This window comes from Muntiacus reevesi, chromosome 4 (assembly GCF_963930625.1).
Source record: "Muntiacus reevesi chromosome 4, mMunRee1.1, whole genome shotgun sequence".
In the NCBI taxonomy this organism is placed as follows: Eukaryota; Metazoa; Chordata; class Mammalia; order Artiodactyla; family Cervidae; genus Muntiacus; species Muntiacus reevesi.
This window is the reverse complement of record NC_089252.1, coordinates 127,360,910-127,381,504: the sequence shown is the minus strand read 5'-3', so window position 1 is coordinate 127,381,504 and position 20,595 is coordinate 127,360,910.

The following is a 20,595-nucleotide window of genomic DNA, read 5'->3' as shown; positions in this document are numbered from 1 at the left end:
CATGTACAGGATGCCCTGGAAAAATTTTGGCACCATTTGTACAATTCTCGCTCAGTCGTGTCTGGCTCTTTGTGACCCCATGGACCTGCCAGGCTCCTCCATCCATGGGATTTTCCAGGCAAGAATACTGGAGCAGGTTGCCATTTCCTTCTCCAGGGGATCTTCCTGACCCAGCAATCGAACCCAGGTCTTCCGCACTGCAGGAAGACTCTTTACCATCTAAGGCACCAAGGAAGCCCAAAAAACTTGTTTAGTCAATGTCATTAGTCTGTTCATCTAGTCCAGCAAGAACAATTTCTTACTCTAGGTTAGTTAGTTAGTTAGTTAGCTAGTTAGTTCAGTCACTCAGTCGTGTCCAACTCCTTGAGACCCCACGAACTGCAGCATGCCAGGCCTCCCTGTCCATCACAAACTCACAGAGTTTACTCAAACTCATACCCATCAAGTCGGTGGTGCCATCCAACCATCTCATTCTCTGTCATCCCCTTCTCCTCCTGCCCCCAATCCCTCCCAGCATCAGGGTCTTTTCCAATGAGTCAACTCTTTGCATCAGGTGGCCAAAGTATTGGAGTTTCAGCTTCAGCATCAGTCCTTCCAATGAACACCCAGGACTGATCTCCTTCAGGATGGACTGGCAGGATCTCCCTGCAGTCCAAGGGACTCTCAAGAGTCTTCTCCAACACCACAGTTCAAAAGCATCAATTTTCCGACGCTCAGCTTTCTTCACACTCCAACTCTCACATCCATACATGACCCCTGAAAAATCATAGCCTTGGCCATACGGACCTTTGTTGACAAAGTAATGTCTCTACTTTTTCATATGCTATCTAGGTTGGCCATAACTTTCCTTCCAAGGAGTAAGCATCTTTTAATTTCATGGCTGCAATCACCATCTGCAGTGATTTTGGAGCCCCAAAAAATAAAGTCTGACACTGTTTCCCCTGTCTTCCCATCTATTTCCCATGAGGTGATGGGACCAGATGCCATGTTCTTAGTTTTCTGAATGTTAAGCTTTAAGCCAACTTTTTCACTCTCCTCTTTCACTTTCATTAAGAGGCTTTTTAGTTCCTCTTCACTCTCTGCCATAAGGGTGGTGTCATCTGCATATCTGAGGTGATTGATATTTCTCCTGGCAATCTTAATTCCAACTTGTGCTTCTTCCAGATCAGCGTTTCTCATGATGTACTCTGCATAGAAGTTAAATAAGCAGGGTGACAATATAAAGCCTTGACGTACTCTTTTTCCTATTTGGAACCAGTCTGTTGCTTCCTGACCTGCATATAGCTTTCTCAAGAGACAGGTCAGGTGGTCTGGTATTCCTATCTCTTTTAGAATTTTCCACAGTTTATTGTGATCCACACAGTCGAAGGCTTTGGTGTAGTCAATAAAGCATAAATAGATATTTTTCTGGAACTCTCTTGCCTTTTTGATGATCCAGTGAATATTAGCAATTTGATCTCTGGTTCCTCTGCCTTTTCTAAAACCAGCTTGAACATCTGGAAGTTCTCGGTTCACGTATTGCTGAAGCCTGGCTTCGAGAATTTTGAGCATTACTTTACTAGCGTGTGAGATGAGTGCAATTGTGCGATAGTTTGAGCATTCTTTGGCATTGTCTTTCTTAGGGATTGGAATGAAAACTGACCTTTTCCAGTCCTGTGGCCACTGCTGAGTTTTCCAAATTTGCTGGCATATTGAACACAGCACTTTCACAACATCATATTTCAGGATTTGAAATAGCTCAACTGGAATTCATCACATCCTCTAGCTTTGTTCATAGTGATGCTTTCTAAGGTCCACTTGACTTCACATTCCAGGATGTCTGGCTCTAGGTGAGTGATCACACCATTGTGATTATCTGGGTCGTGAAGATCTTTTTTGTACAGTTCTTCTGTGTATCCTTATCACCTCTTCTTAATATCTTCTGCTTCTGTTAGGTCCATACCATTTCTGTCCTTTATTGAGCCCATTTTTGCATGAAATGTTCCCTTGGTATCTCTAATTTACTTTCTTTATTTAGAGTAAAGAGCTTTGGAAATATCTTGCCGTGTATATACCCAAAATATAAACTAAAATTTCACATGTTCTGCACATACTTAAAGCCACAGTACAAGGTCTCACTACCTAGCTGCATCAGAGTTCCAAACATTACTGAAAGTGATCAAGATACTCATTTCCCTTCTCAAAATCACAATGCTGGGCACTTGCTAAGCATTTAATAAAGCTTTTACCTCCCTTACTGACCTCAGGCTATAAGACTTACATAGAGCCATAATGACTTACTTTAAAAAGGTCAAGTTCAATTAAATGAAACATGACTCTTTTCAGTCATCAGCCAAATATGAGAGTGAGTTGTAAATTAAGAGTATGACTCCATTTCTGATGTTTGAGTGTTGACAGCTTTCAAGCTTCGCCACTCCCACTTCTTCTTTGGTACCACATGTGGGCAAGCTGATAAGACAGCTCTCCTCTGGCTCCAGCACAAGTTCAAATCATGTAAGCCTGCCCCAGGGTGAATAGCCCCACCACCTAATCAAAGTAAAAGCCAAGCCCATCTCCTTTTCCTGCTGGCTCAGGGCATTTTCAGACCTACTTGGCGCCAGCTTTACTCTTCTTAGAAAGCCACGTTTTGTGATTAATAAGCCTTCAAATGCACAACCGTTTCTATATCTCAGTTCTCTACTGGGATTCAAGTTTTACCTGAAACTTCCACCTCAAAAGCAATAGTTAAAATTAAAAAGTCATAATTTACATACTAAGCAGAGAGATATAACTTTCAAAATAAAGATGTACAAATGCCTCTTTGTAGGGCAGGAATAGAGTCACAGATGTAGAGAATGGACTTGTGGATGAGCAGGGGAAGGACAGGGTGGGACGAATTGAGAGAGCAGTACTGACTTATATATCCGACCATGTGGAAACTAGACACTGAGCAGGAAGCAGGGGTATAGCACGGGGAACTCAGCTCGGGCTCTGTGATGACTTGGGGGGTGGGATGGGGGTGGGTTGGAGGGAAGCTCATAGGAAGGGGTTATATGTATACTCACAGCTGGTTCTCATTGTTATATAGCAGAAACCAACACAACATTTGTAAAGCAACTATCCGCCAATTAAAATAACAAAAATTTCTTAAATGTACAAATGCTAAAAGACAAGGGGTAGAAGGAATATCTTAGAAGTAATATTACTTCTGTTTCTCGCAAAAATGGAGTAACAGGGACCAGATTTACCTTCCCAACTGAAACAACCAAAAACCTGTACAAAATGTATGAAACAATGGTTTTCAGATACTGGATGTCAGGTAACACTGAAAGTGATCACTGAGAGAAACAGTATCGAGCATTTCAATTGTCCCAGTCTAGTGTCTGAGTAGAGATGGGAATCCCAGGCAAAGACTGGTGATCTCTTTGAGTTCAGAGAACAAGCTGAGAGATGCAGCAGGCTGAGACAGGCAGAGTTTGCAAGACAGAGTACTGAAGACGGGGGAGCAATCCTGAAACCTGCAGAAAGCCCCCCTTAAAAATGCACTTGAGTATTGGTGAGTATATGCATGTAAGTATAAACCATCTGATGCCAGCAAAAACAACAACAAATACAACCCACCTAGGGCTAGGAATAGTTCAAGTTCCCATAAGACATAGTGGAAAACTTTGTAATTCACAGGTACTGGGTAAAGTATTTGGAAGAGTATTACTTTGGTAGTGAAGCAAATTAACCTCAGACTAAAAGTTGCTCTGATTTATTCTAACAAAGCTTAAGAGCAATCTTAAAGAACAAACATAATAAGGGTAAGCCCTGTACACTAAAAATTCAAAATATACTGCAAAAATTAAAAGACCTAAGTAAATGGAGACATGCACCATATTCATGGATTAGAAGACTTAATATTGTTTGGATGTAATTTTTCCCCAAATTGACCTATAGATTAAACGGCATCCCAAACAAAGTCTCCATAGACATTTTTGTAAAACTTCAAAGGACAGAGAACCACCAAAACAATTTTAATAAAGAATGTTAAACATAATAAAAGCTATATATGACAAACCCACAGCAAACATTATCCTCAAAGGTGAAAAATTGAAAGCATTTCCCCTAAAACCAGGAACAAGACAAGGGTGCCCACTCTCACCACTACTATTCAACATAGTTTTGGAAGTTTTGGCCACAGCAATCAGGGCAGAAAAAGAAATAAAAGGAATCCAGACAGGAAAAGAAGTAAAACTCTCACTGTTTGCAGATGACATGATCCTCTACATAGAAAACCCTAAAGACTCTACCAGAAAATTACTAGAGCTAATCAATGAATATAGCAAAGTTGCAGGATATAAAATTAATACACAGAAATCCCTTACATTCCTATACACTAACAATGAGAAAACAGAAAGAGAAATTAAGGAAACAATACCATTCACCATTGCAACAACAACAAAGAATAAAATACTTAGGAATATATCTACCTAAAGAAACTAAACACCTATATATAGAAAACTATAAAACACTGATGAAAGAAATCAAAGAGGACACAAATAGATGGAGAAATAGACTGTGTTCATGGATCAGAAGAATCAATATTGTGAAAATGACTATACTACCCAAAGCAATCTATAGATTCAATGCAATACCTATCAAGCTACCAAAGGTATTCTTCACAGAACTAGAACAAATAATTTCACAATATGTATGGAAATACAAATAACCTCGAATAGCCAAAGTAATCTTGAGAAAGAAGAATGGAACTGGAGGAATCTACCTGTCTGACTTCAGACTCTACTACAAAGCCACAGTCATCAAGACAGTATGGTACTGGCACAAAGACAGAAATATAGATCAATGAAACAGAATAGAAAGCCCAGAGATAAATCCACGAACCTATGGACACCTTATCTTTGACAAAGGAGGCAAGGATAAACAATGGAAAATAGACAACCTCTTTAACAAGTGGTGCTGGGAAAACTGGTCAACCACTTGTAAAAGAATGAAACTAGAACACTTTCTAACACCATACACAAAAATAAACTCAAAATGGATTAAAGATCTAAATGTAAGACCAGTTGGATGCATGAGACAAGTGCTCAGGGCTGGTGCACTGGGAAGACCCAGAGGGATGGGGAACACATGTAAATCCATGGCTGATTTATGTCAATGTATGGCAAAAACCACTACAATATTGTAAAGTAATTAGCCTCCAACTAATAAAAATAAATGGAAAAAAAAAAAAAGGAAAGGCCAGATGAGGATACAGCAAGAAGACAGTCATCTACAAGCCAGGAAGAGAGATCTCACCAGAATCCAAATTTGCTAAAAGCATGATCTTAGACTTTCCAGCCTCAATGACTGTGAGAAAATGAATTTCTATTCTTTAGGCCACCTAGTCTGTGGTATTTTGCTATAGAGCCTAAGCAGGCTAGTACCCCATGAATACCATCATCATCACCTATGCTACAAATGAGAAAACTTTGAGAAAAGTTAATAATGTGTACAAGGTCACACAGTAAACAGTAACCACCTTTTAAATTCATCTCACTCTGATGCTCATGTTCCACCTGGTTTATCTCTTTGATTATCCAGTAGGAAAAACTGGTGACTATCATCCAAGTGTGACTTGAGACACTCAATTCAATCATTTTAGAATCACGAAAGTGTCAATAGTCATCTGTCTTTGTTCCTCTAAAAAGCCAGATGGAGTGGAAGGTGGGAGGGAGACTCAAGAGGGAGGTGCCATGTGTATAACTGTGGCTGATTCATATTTTGATGTATGGCAGAAATTAACACAATATTATAAAGAAATTATCCTCCAATTAAAAAAATTTTTTAAATAAATAAATAAATAAATGTAAGACCAGAAACTATAAAACTCCTAGAGGAGAACATAGGCAAAACACTCTCTGACATGAATCACAGCAGGATCCTCTATGACCCACCTCCCAGAATATTGGAAATAAAAGCAAAAATAAACAAATGGGACATAATGAAACTTAAAAGCTTTTGCACAACAAAGGAAACTATAAGCAAGGTGAAAAGACAGCCTTCAGAATGGGAGAAAATAATACAAACAAAGCAACAAAGGATTAGTCTCAAAAATATACAAGCAACTCCTGCAGCTCAATTCCAGAAAAATAAACGACCCAATCAAAAAATGGGCCAAAGAACTAAACAGACATTTCTCCAAAGAAGACACACAGATGGCTAACAAACACATGAAAAGATGCTCAACATCACTCATTATCAGAGAAATGCAAATCAAAACCACAATGAGGTGCCATTACACGCCAGTCAGAATGGCTGCTATCCAAAAGTCTACAAGCAATAAATGCTGGAGAGGGTATGGAGAAAAGGGAATCCTCTTTGGTGGGAATGCAAACTAGTACAGCCACTACAGAGAACAGTGTGGAGATTCCCTAAAAAATTGGAAATAGAACTGCCATATGACCCAGCAATCCCACTCCTGGCCATACACACTGAGGAAACCAGATCTGAAAGAGACACGTGCACCCCAATGTTCATCACAGCACTGTTTATAATAGCCAGGACATGGAAGCAACCTAGATGCCCATCAGCAGACGAATGGATAAGAAAGCTGTGGTACATATACACCAATATTACTCAGCCGTTAAAAAGAATTCATTTGAATCAGTTCTAATGAGATGTATGAAACTGGAGCCCATTATACAGAGTGAAGTAAGCCAGAAAGATAAACACCAATACAGTATATTAATGCATATGTATGGAATTTAGAAAGAGGGCAATGATAACCCTATATGCAAGACAGAAAAAGAGACACAGATGTATAGAACGGAATCTTGGACTCCATGGGAGAAGGTGAGTGTGGGATGATCTGAGAGAATACCACTGAAACATGTATATTATCAAGTGTGAAACAGATCACCAGTCCAGGTTGGATGCATGAGACAAGTGCTCAGGGCTGGTGCACTAGAATGACCCAGGGGGATGGGATGGGGAGGGACATGGGAGGGGGGTTCAGGATGGGGAACACATGTAAATCCATGGCTGATTCATGTCAATGTGTGGCAAAAACCACTACAATATTGTAAAGTAATTAGCCTCCAAATAATAAAAAATAAAGGAAAAAATAAATACATAAAATAAAACTGCAAAGACTTCAGCAAAGAAAAAAAAAATTGTTAAAAAATGTAGTTGAGGGATCTATCTTTTCAATTTCAAGGCCTATTACAAAGTTACAATAAATAACAACATAGTATTATTGAAAACACAGACAATGAGCTCAGAAAAATGAAACAGTGAATACAGAAATAGATCAGTACATATATGATCAGCTTGTTTTCTACAACTGTACTAATGTAATGCAATTCAATAGGGAAATGAAAATCTTCCTAACAAATGGTGCTGGGACAACTGGATAGCCACGTGGTTAGGGAACTTATATAAAATTAACTTAAAATGGATCATGAACCTTAAATTAAGAGCAAAAATTTCTAGCAGAAAATTCAAGAGATCTTCATCACCTTGTTTTTGCAAAGATTTTTTAATATAATACAAAAGACACAAACTATAAAAACATCACGTTTTATTCCATCAAATTTAGAAACTTTTATTCTTCAAAAACTATTTGGAGAAAACATTTTTCCAATAAAGGATTGATCTAGAATGAAAACATATATGCGTGTGCATATATACATATACGTATTTCTTATAACTCAATAAAACAAACAACAAATTTTTAAAGATGGAGTAAAAAATCGAACAGACAGTTCACCAAGAAAGATAAAGGAAGATATGTTGATGCCAAATAAGCACATCAAAAGATGTTCAACATCATTTGTCACTAGGGGAAGACGGATTAACATTAAAATTTCCAGGACAACTGGAATTCTCACATCCTTGTACTAGAAATGTAAAATGGCGCAATTACTTCGAAAAAAAAGCTTGACAATTTCTTTAAAAGGTATTTTATACCTACTATATGATAGAAAAATTCTATTTACAAGTTTTACCAAAGAGATATGAAAGTAACAATCCACACATAAACTTACACATGGATGTCTATGGAAGTTAGACTTATTTGTAATAGCAGGAAACTAAAAACAATCCAATGTTTTCCTCTTCTCTAATAAAGAGTGATTATTAAGTACACATATTGTAACTGGGAAAGGAGTATGTCAAGGCTGTATATCACCCTGCTTATTTAACTTATATGCACAGTACATCATGAGAAATGCTGGGCTGGATGAAGCACAGCTGGAATCAAGATTGCCAGGAGAAATATCAACAACCTCAATATGCAGATGACAACACTTTAATGGCAGAAAGTGAATAGGAACTAAGGAGCCTCTTGATGAAGGTGAAAGAGGAGAATGAAAAAGCTGGCTTAAAACTCAACATTCAGAAAATGAAGGCCATGGCATCTGGTCCCATCACTTCATGGCAAATAGATGGGGGAACAGTGGAAACAGTGACAGACTTTATTTTCTTGGGCTCCAAAATCACTGCAGATGGTGACTGCAGTCATGAAATTAAAAGATGTTTGCTCCTTGGAAGAAAAACTGTGACCAACCTAGACAGCATATTAAAAAGCAGAGACATAAACAGTGCTGCGATGAACATTGGGGTACACGTGTCTCTTTGAGATCTGGTTTCCTCGGTGTGTATGCCCAGGAGTGGGATTGCTGGATCATATGGCAGTTCTATTTTCAGTTTTTTAAAACCACTACAATATTGTAAAGTAATTAGCCTCCAACTAATAAAAATAAATGGGGAAAAAAATAAAAATAAAAAGCAGAGACATTACTTTGCCAACAAAATTCACATAGTCAAAGCTATGGTTTTCCCAGTAGTCATGTAGAGATGTGAGAGTTGGACTATAAAGAAAGCTGAGTGCTGAAGAAGTGATGTTTTTGAACTGTGGTGTTAGAGAAGATTCTTAAAACTCCCTAGGGCTGCAAGGAAATCAAACCAGTCAATCCTAAAGGAAATCAGTCCTGAATATTCATTGGAATGACTGATGTTAAAGCTGAAACTCCAATACTTTGACCACCTCATGCAAAGAACTAACTCCCTAGAAAAGACCCTGATGCTAGGAAAGATTGCAGGAAGGAGGAGAAGGGAACAACAGAGGATGAGATGGCAGGATGGCATCACTGACTCAATGGACATGAGTTTGAGTAAGCTCCGGGAGTTGGTGATGGACAGGGAAGCCTGGTGTCCACGAGGTCACAAAGAGTCAGACATGACTGAGCGACTGAACTGAACTGATTGTAACTTGTCACTTATAAGCCTATATTTACTACTTTAAAGCTTATCTTTAAATTACTGATAGCTTTATTTTGTGTTTTCAGAATTTACCTCAATTATTCCAAAGTCTTATTTTAAAGCAACTTCATTTGACCATTGTTAAAATAGATATATATGTCTGGGTTGTTGAAATGAAACTTCAATCTTCATCTCGGTATGGACAAAAGCTAAAAGAGCAAGCCAGGATAACAGTCACCTTGATATTGGTCCCATCATTACCCCCAGACAAGGACCACACCTGAAATGGAGTTGCCAATCTACCCAGTCTGACACATGGTATGAAAGAAGTGTTTAATGTGGAAAAAAAACTTAGGGGCAGAACCTAAGGACGCATGAAGAGAAGGATTTGCCTTTCTAGATGAAGGAACACAAGGTCCCCTGAGTAAAAATGTGAATCACGCTTACTCCTTTTAAATTTTTTTAAAGAATAACTGTCAACATATATTTACAGCCACTCACAGTTTAATATTTATGTACTATAAACTCTGTCCATAGCTGCTCAGAGAGTAGTTATTTTCATGATTAATCCAAAGGTGGGATTCACTTTTAAAAACACAATTCAACACATTTTCCTGAATAAAAAGTTTTTGTTTTAAATAATTTTCTGAGTCATTTTAATATGCCAATTTATTTTCAACTTGATTCATCTGAGAGCTTCATATCTAAAACTGAGAAATTTGTATCTAACACTTTGATGATAGGTGTGTTTCGAAAGCCTTAATTCTCATAAATAGATATTAAATTAAGCACTGCATATCACCTAATTCTACCATATATGTCTATATGAGTGACTTAAATACTTCTTGTTTTATTTCCACTGAGAATATATATGGTGAATAGAAAATATACTTACAACATTTTGGGTAAGTACTGTACTTCTTTCATGCATTCTATGCATTTGGAGCCAAATTTGTATTTTTAATAATTCTGTATTGTTTGCCTCAACAGGTTGGCAAATCTGATTAGATTTTCTTCATTTTGAAACTTTACCAGGTATTTTACTTGTTTTTTTATTGAACTGTGTCTTAACTGAACTCATTCATTTTCAATATTATTCATTAAAATGTCCAGCACCATGGTAAGTAATGATAAGTGGGCAACACATGAATAAAAATTTATATGTGTGTATACAAACATATCAAATGTGATGAAGAGCCTTTCCTTCTGCTCACTATAGTCAATGGGTAGGAGAAAAGAACCACAGAAATTTAGAAAAAGTAATTAGATGATGTATCTTCCAAGACTAAGCTAACAGAATTGGGAGATACATAAAAGAGTGTATATAAATCTTAAAAGATAGCTATTGATAAGAACTCAACATGAATGATGTTAGATCACATCTTTTTAAAAATACTCAGGGAAGGCAGAAAAAATTGAGCCAGGGAGAAACAAATGCAAGTCAGTGTAAAAGGCAAGTCTGGCTCAACTTCTGTGGGGTCTCTGGGTCCTGAGGCACAGGAGGTTTTGTTTGCACCCTCTGGACATCTCTGGAGGGTGTGGGGTTTTGATTCTAAATGAGATTCCACCTCTCCTACCATGTTGTTGGGGCTTCTCTTTTGCCCTTTGACATGAGGTATCTTTTTCTGGTGGGACCCAGGTGGACTCCTGTCAATGGTTGTTCAGCAGTGAGTTGCAATTTTGGAGTTCTTGCAAGAGAAGATGAGCACACATCCTTCTACTCCACCATCTTACTGATATATCTTACTGATAGAATTGCCATATGATCCAGCAATCCCATTCCTGAGAATCTTGGTTTGGATCTGGGACAGAGTTTCATGCACAGAGCTAAGACGGAGAGCCAATTCTTATCCAAGAGCTTTCCTGGTGGACTGAACCCAGAAGTGTCTTGGCAGCCACGGCAGATAGCCCGCCTGGGCAGTCCCCTGGTGAGCGCAGTTAGTACGTGTCAGCTGGGCAGCCCAGCTGAGGAACGCGCCAGGATGCACGGGGCATCTCATGGAGCTGTAGCCTGGGGGAGTGGTGCCCCAGGGCTTCTCCGAGACCCAGGGGGCAGCACAGCAGGAGGCAGCAAGCGGCACCACGGTGGGGGCACTGGAGCTCGGGGGCTGCAGGTGCAGATCCAACCAACTGCCCACTTCACCGAGGGCACAGAGAAACTAAAACTCTAAGACTCTGGTAGAAGGCTAACAGCGTTTTGCCAAGAAAATAGCAAATACCCTCTCCCAAAAACACAAGAGAGGGCTCTACACAAGGACATCACCAGATGGTCAATACTGAAATCATATGGATTATAGTCTTTGCAGTCGAAGATGGAGAAGCTCTATACAGTCAGCAAAAACAAGACCAGGAGTTGACTGTGGCTCAGATCATGAACTGCTTATTGCCAAATTCAGACTTAAATTGAAGAAAGTAGGGAAAACCACTAGGCCATTCAGGTATGAACTAATTCAAATCTCTTACAATAATACAGTGGAAGTGACAAATAGATTCAGGGGATTATAACTGATAGAGTACCTGAAGAACTATGGATGGAGGTTCATGACATTGTACAAGTGGCGGTGATGAAAACCATCCCCCCAAAATGAAAGGCAAAATGGTTGTCTGATGAGGCCTTACAAATAGCAGAGGAGAGAAGAGAAGTGACAGGCTAAAGAGAAATGGAAAAATATATCCATTTGAATGCAGAGTTCCAAAGAATAGCAAGGAGAAATAAGAAAGCCTTCCTAAATAATACACGCAAAGAAATAGAGGAAAACAATAGAATGGGAAAGACAAAAAGAATGGGAAAGACAAAAGAATGGGATCTCTTCAAGAAAATTAGAGATACCAAGGGAACATTTCATGCACAGATGGCCACAATAAAGGACAGAAATTGTACGAACCTAACAGAAGCAGAAAATATTAAGAGGTGGCAAGAATACACAGAAGAACTATACAAAAAAGACCTTCATGACCCAGATAACCACGATGGTGTGATCACTCACCTAGAGCAAGACATCCTGGAATGCCAAGTCAAGTGGGCCTTAGGAAGCATCACTAAGAACAAAGCTAGTGAAGGTGATGGAATTCCATTAGAACTATTTCAAATCCTAAAAGATGATGCTGTGAAAGTGCTGCATCCAATATGCCAGCAAATTTGGAAAACTCAGCAATGGCCACAGGACTAGAAAATGTCAGTTTTCATTCCAACCCCATAGAAAGGCAATGCCAAAGAATGTTCAAACTACAGCACAATTGCACTCATCTCACACACTAGCAAAGTAATAATCAAAATTCTCCAAGTTAGGCTTAACAGTACATGAACTGAGAACTTCCAGATGTACAAGCTGGATTTAGAAAAGGCAGAGGAAATCAAATTGCCAACATCCATTGGATAATCAAAACAGCAAGAGAGTTTCATGAAAACCCTACTTCTGCTTTATTGACTATGTCAAAGCCTTTGACTGTGTGGATCACAATAAATTGTGAAAAATTCTTCAAGAGATGGGAATACCAGACCAACTTACCTACCTCCTGAGAAACCTGTATGTAGGTCAACAAGCAACAGTTAGAACCGGACATGAACAATGGACTGGTTCCAAACTGGGAAAGGAGTATGTCAAGGCTGTATATTGTCACCCTGCTTATTTAACTTCTATGCATAGTACATCATGTGAAATGCCGGGCTGGATAAAGCACAAGCTGGAAGCTGCCAGGAGAAATATGAAAAACCTCAGATATGTAGATGACACTACCCTTATAGCAGAAAGTGAAGAGGAACAAAAGAGCCTCTTGATGAAGGTGAAAGAAGAGAGTGAAAAAGCTGGCTTAAAACTCAACATTCAAAAAATGACAATCATGGTGTCCAGTCTCATCTTTTCATGGTGAATAGATGGGGGAACAGTGGAAACAGTGACAGACTTTATTTTCTTAGGCTCCAAAATCACTGTAAATGGTGACTGCAGCCATGAAATTAAAAGATGCTTGCTTCTTCGAAGAAAAGCTTTGACAAACCTAGACAGCATATTAAAAAGCAGAGACATTATTTTTCCAACAAAGGTCTGTCCAGTCAAAGCTATGGTTTTCCCAGAAGTCATGTATAGCTGTGAAATTTGGACTGTAAAGAAAGCTGAATGCTGAAGAATAGATGCTTTTGAACTGTGGTGTTGGAATAGACTTTGGGATTCTCTTGAACAGCAAGGAGATAAAATCACTCAATTCTAAAGGAAATCAGTCCTGAATATTCATTGGAAGGACTGATGCTAAAGCTGAACCTCCAATACTTTGGCCACCTGATGTGAAGAACTGACTCCTTAGAAAAGGCCTTGATACAGGGAAAGATTGAGGGCAGGAGAAGAAGGGGAAGACAGAGGATGAGATGGTTGGATGGCATCACCAACTCAATGGACATGATTCTGAGCAAGCTCCAGGAGTTGGTGATAGACGGGGAAGCCTTGCATCCTGCAGTCCATGGGGTCTCAAAGAGTCAGACATGACTGAGTGATTGAACTGAACTGAGTGTACAAGGCAATCCACCACCCTTCCCCACCTCTTGAGCCAACATCTACCTCTCCAGAGCCAGTCACAAGAAGAACAGTGACTCACATTGGCAAATCTTCATCCATATGATTTGGTGTTTTTTTTTCCCAGCTTTATTTTTCTTTTATTAAAGTATAGTTGATTTACAGTGTTGTATTAGTTTCAGGTGGAAAGCAAAGTGTTTCAGTTTTACATACATACATATTTTTTTCAGATTCTTTTCTCTTATAGGTTATTATGAAATATTGAGCATAGTTCCCTGTACTGTACATTACATCCTTGTTGGTTATCTATTTCATATACAGTAGTGTATGATTTTGGAGATGGTGATGGCACCACACTCCAGTACTCTTGCCTGGAAAATCCCATGGATGGAGGAGCCTGGTAGGCTGCAGTCCATGGGGTCGCGAAGAGTTGGACATGACTGAGTGACTTCACTCTCACTTTTCACTTTTATGCATTGGAGAAGGAAATGGCAACCCACTCCAGTGTTCTTGCCTGGAGAATCCTAGGGATGGGGTCGCACAGAGCCAGACACGACTGAAGTGACTTAGCAGTGTATGATTTGAAAGAAATAAGACAAGGGCCTTGTTAACTCCTGGGAATAGGGCTGTGACTTGAACAGGCAGGAAGGTAGAGACCTCGAGCTAGACAAAAGAAGGAATAAAAAGGACAAAAGCAGAGTGTGTTGGAGGGAAGGGCAGTGGTAGAGGAAGAAAGAGAAGTCTTGAAGAAAGCAAATGGATTTTTATTTGGTACATGGGGATGAGTCAGACTACCGGTGCAACACGTAATTTTTCACAAACATGCCAAATGTGTACACTCTAGATTTTTTTATCACTGGAAACCCTGAGCAAAGAACAGGGTAAATATTCTTCTGCATTCTGGGTGTAAGTTTAGCTGGCAAAGAAGAGTCAGTAGATGCTGCCTCTATCATCACCACATAATTAGGTATTTGGCACCTGTAGGAGTAATCAAGTACACAAAGAAACCATTTAGGGAAATTCTGCAATCAAAAAAACCTGGAAAACTGTTTTCTCTGACCACTGTTTGCCTTACTCAGAGTAAAGCTACCAATGTCCTCTAGAGCAAGGGTTCCCAGCTTCCGGGCCACGAACCAGTACCTCCTGTTAGATCAATGGCAGCATTACATTAGAAATAAAGAGCACAATAAATTTAATGTGCCTGAATCATCCAGAAACCATTCCCACCCCAGCCCCAGTCCATGGAATAATTGTCTTCCACGAAACCAGTCCCTAGTGCCAAAAAGATTGGGGACCACTGCTCTGGAGTCAAAGAAAATGGGTAAGTCTAAGGAAGTAAGTATTAAATGACATAAGCAAGGCATAATATACTCCAGGAACTCAGAAGAGATATTGCTTCACCAGAAAGTGATCAGAGGAAGCATATAACATTTGAGGAGGATAAGACTGACAGATTGAACTAAGAAAAAGGATATTCACAGTAACAGAAACATCAAAAGCAAAGGAACAAAAGCATAAAATCAAACAAGTATATAAAGTGCCTACTTCATCAGCTGACAAAACAGTGTTTTAGAAAAAGTTCTAAAATTTTTTTAAGTTCTAAAAGTATTCTCTTTACTAAAATACCTGCAACGCAAGGTATTTAATACATGAGGGATGTGTTAGAAGATGAGGCTGCAAAGGGAGGTTGGATTAGAAAATATTTTTAACAAAATAAAAATGAAAATAAATAAAATATATCAAAATTTGTGCGATTCAATCAGAGCACTTCTTGAAGAAAAACTTACAGCATTAGATGCCTATCTTGGAAAAGAAGAAAGGTCTAGTGTCTATCTTAAGAGACTTGAAGAGCAAACTAAATCCAAAACAAGTAGAGGAAAGGAAATGATAAAGAGCAGAAAGCAATGAAAATCAAAAGCAAAAAACAATGCAGTACATTTATAGAAAAAAAAAAGGATTCTTTGAAAAAAATCAAAGAACTCGATAAACCACTAGCCAAACTGATGAATAATAAAAGAGAGAAACACAAACCATTAATATAAATAATGAAAGAGGGGTTCAATACAGCCGTCACTGACCCTCAAAGAATATTAATAGTAAAGGAATATTATGAACAAGTTTATGTCCTAAAATTTAACAATTTAGGTAAAATGGGCCAATTTCTAGAAAATAATTTCTTGAAATAAGAAATATACTAAAACTCACTCAAAAAGAAATAGCTAACCTGGATATTCATATAATTATTAAATAAAATTCAAAAACATTCCAACAAAGCAGATTCTAGGCACAAATGGTTTCACTGTCAAAATCTGCCAAATCTCTGAGGAACAAATAATACCATTTCTCCACAGTCTTTTCCAGAAAATAAAAGTAGAGATAATACTTTCAAGCTAATTTAAGTGGGCCACATTATTCTTATACCAAAGTACAAAACATAAAATTATAGAACTATATGCCTCATGAATGTAGATATAAATATCTTAGGAAATTGAATCTGGCAATATTTTAAAAAGATAATACATCATGGCTATGATTTATCCAGGGAATTCAATGCTGGATCAACATTCAAAAATCAATGTAATGTATCTTATTAGCACACTAAAGAAGAATGACCATGCAATCATATAAATATAGGCAGGAAAGCCTTCCACAAAATTAAAATTTATTCATGATATTTTAAAAAAATATTTAAAAAGGAGAAATAGAAGGAAACTTTCTTAATCTGATTATGGAATCTGCAAAATACCAAGTAATATAATATTTAGTGGTAAAAAACTGAATGTGCTCTAAGATAAGGAACAAGGCAAAGATATCTGCTCTCACCATTCCTTTTCAATATTCCTGGAGATTCCAGTCATAGCAAAAAAGCAGGAGAGGAAAAAACAAAGGCATGCATTTAGTTTGGAAAGAAAGAGATAAAACAACCCCTATTAGCAGAGTACATGATTTTGCACATAAAAAATCCCAAAGTATATTTAAAGAAAGCTCCTGGAATTAAGAGTGAGTTTAGCAGTGTCACATCAATATAAAAACCCATCCCTGTTTCTATATACTATGAATGTACAAATAAAAACTAAATCTTTAAAAAGTACTGTTTATAACAACTCCAAAAAAGATGAAATACTAAGGTGTAAATCTGATAAATACTTGCATAATACATATGCTGAAGACTTCAAAACATAGATGAAAGAAATTGAAGAAGATATGAAAAAATGGAGATACACAATATCCATGTGTTGGAAGACAGAATACTGTTAAGATGAGGAATCTCCCTTAATTGATCTATTTATTGATCTAAATTTAATAAAATCTCAATTAAAAACCCAGAAGAAGCATGATTCTTCTTCCCAGACAATATAAGCAAGCTGATTTTAAAAGTTTTCGAGGAAGTAAAAGAACTAAAATAACCAAAACAATTAAAAACCAAAGGAAGATCAAAGTTGGAGGAATCACAGTATCTGATTTTTCAAACTTACTATATAAAGCTTCAATGATCAAAACAGAGTAACGGTGAAAGAGCAAAGGTCAGTGAAACAGAATAATAAACACAAGTATAGTCATCTGGTATTTGGCAATGTGTAAATAATTCAATGGAGAAAGGATTTCTTTTCAACAAATGGTGCAAGAACAACTGGACATTCATATGCAAAAAAAACAAAAACAAAAACAAAAATTACCTTAACCTGAACTTCGACTTTATACAAAAAAAACTCAAGATGGATCATAGACCTAAATGTAAAATATAAAACTATAAAAGGGTGAAAGAAAACAAAGGAGAAAAGGGGAGGGAAGATGATCACAGAGCCAAAATAACATCTGCTACAGATACATATTCATTTTCCTAATTGCTTAAAGATGGTCTGTTTACCAAACTAGAGAGGGACTTCTCAACAACTATTTCTCTGGCCACTGAAAAAAGAGATGATAACATCCAAGATATGGCACTTAGCACTGAGTGATGATGAAAATCTATCAAGAAAACTTAGAAAAATCTATTAAACAATATCCTTCAGGTCAGCCAGAAGTTACTACCAAAATAAAGTTACTTATTACCTTCCAGAGTAATTAATATTTTTCCAGGAAAAAACTTACCTAAGTCTTTGCTCCATTCTTTTAACTTCATACCTTTATTGCCATGACTCTTGTTGATGACATGTTGCAAACTGTTCGGGAACAGTGGATGCGGCCATCACTTAGCATTTTCATATCTTAATTCTTCAGTATAGTTACTCTGAGAACCCTCTCAAAAAAATCAGCACAACTTAATAAAACATGACGTACTCTGGATGACCTATATTTGAACTAATTGTCTTCAAGGATGCTTACTTAGTTAGGTAAATCAGCATTTACTGCTTATAGCATGTATTTTTTTTTAGCTCTCAGAGTCAAAGACTGTTGCTAAGTCAACAAATGAAAAAACCAGACTAAATGAGCTAAACATTCATGTGGTGGAGGAGCCTTCTACTCATTAGGGTTGAAAAAGTTTATAAAGTATTAGGAGAGGGAACTCCTGAGTAACTGGGAGATACTTTTAATTGCTCAGGCTTTTTGCACTTATTTTGTGTGTATGTGTGTTTCACTTGGTGGTCACAATATCAACTCTGAGGTTTATGCTGTTGATTTTTTTTGAGAACACATAAAGCGATGTTCAGGAGATAAGATACTATGGGATAGAGATGTAAAGCTGCACTTTGCCATCATTTTACAGTTTAGAGTCAAATAAAATATTAAAAAGTAGAAGATAAGATGGTTTTTCTTTTAAAAATCTTGGACAAATTAGCATCCCATGAAGAAAGAATTAATTATATAATTAGTAAGAGAAATTTTTAATTACGATATAAGATCATATTACTCCCAATGCATAGCTATCTTTTAGACTTTTATTTAAATTTTTAATATTAATCTTATTTGATGAAACCAGCTGTTAATTTACTGCCATGTTCAAATCTTGCCCCCTCCACTGAGTAATCTATAAAGAGATTTTCCAAAGTTTAAATCTGATTTTACCACTCTCAATTTTTACAAAAACTTCCAACGACTATTGAAAAAAATCAAAATCAGAATTTCTAATCTGTTACTCAGTCACACAATCCAGCAGGTACCCTATCTACGGACAGTCTCCAACTCCCCATCACTGATACCAATTCGCACTTTTCACTCTACCAAACCTAAACTGTCATCTTTCACTGGAAAAGTTACTTCAAACACAAAGTTTAAAGGGGCACAAAATAAAAAAACCCTAAAAACTCAAGACAAATACTTTAATGTAATATTTTTAAAAATCTAAGTCAAGGAACTTCCCTGCTGGTCCAGGGGTTGAGAATCCACATTCCAGGGCAGGGGATTCAGTTTCCATCCCTGGTTGGAGAACTAAGAGCCCGCCTCGACAAAGATCCTGTGTGCCACAAGTGAGACCCAACGCAGCCAAATAAGTAAATGCTTTCTTAAATGGAAGTCAATGCATAATAAACAAACTACCAACATTTTAAATGAAGTACCATCTGCCTGAATTTCATTCAGCTTAGGAAAGGCTTACTTAGGTTTAAAGATTAATTGGAATGTTATCTCTTTTGGGAGTATTCTCACACTTTCCCAAAGGGGCACTTCTCCTTTTCTCTACCTCTAATTCTACTGCCATTTAATTCTTCTCCAGTCATTGGGCTTATCTCTCCACATATGCACCATTCCCACTGAACTGTGAGAATTTTTGAACTGTCTCTGTATACCAGTGATTAATACATACGAGGAGTTCCACAAATATCTGCTACATGAATAAATAGGTTATGGTAAGTAGAGTGTGAGACACAAAATTTAGAGTCAGAAGCAGAAATTTCAATTCCATCTGCATAACTCACATATTTATCAATTTTATGATCCTGAGTATATCTTTGAACATCAGGTTCTCCACCTTTGGAATGGGAATAACTTCCCTTCCATAGGATTTTTGTAAACTAGGTATTTATTGAATTTTCTGAAAGAGAGATCAAATAAAGAGACTAGATATTTGTTCATTCACTTGCATATAAGTGATGAGACAGAAAGGGGGACATGGTTTACTCAACTGAAAGAACCACATGTTTGAAAGCAGAGGCAGAGACAGCACTGTTTGAGGAACTGCAAATGGCTCAGCCTGGCCCCATGTGACAACATCAGAGGATGAGACAGGAAACAACGCAGGCAGAATCTAGACCCCAGAGGAGGCTCTTGTCTGATATCCCATCCAGGAATATATGGCATAACTGTGTTGCCCTTGAATTTAAGAATGAGTTTCTGCTAGACTTGTACATGGGATTGGTAGGCTAAGTTGAGTTTGGCTATGAAGAAAAAAACCTAATTAAGTCATCATACATTCAAGTTTGTGTCTATTTCAAATGCACCATAGAATAAGATTTTAAGATGAATGCAGATATAGAATCAAAGAAAATCAGTTCTTAAGATATCGTGGACTACAGCCCACCAGGCTCCTCTGTCCATGGATTCTAACGCAAGAACACTGGAGCAGGTTGTCATCTTCTCCTCCAGGGGATCTTTCTGAACCAGGGATCAAATCCAGGTCTGTTACGTCTACCTGCATTGGCAGGGAGGTTCTTTACCACTAGCTCCACCTGGGAAGCCCTGAGATATTGTAGAAGTAATATATATATAAAATTTGGCAACAGACTACAAGGGGGCAAGTAGGTCATTGAGAGTGAGGGTATTTAGGTTAGAAGTATGTCATAAACAGTATAATGCATAAATAGAAATACCAGCACTTAAAATTTTCCTAATATAAAATGGGAACCAAATTATCTGACTTTTCCCCACAAAACACCAGCTCTATAGTTTTGTACAAACATTGCTTAGATTTCAAATGTCATCTCTTTTA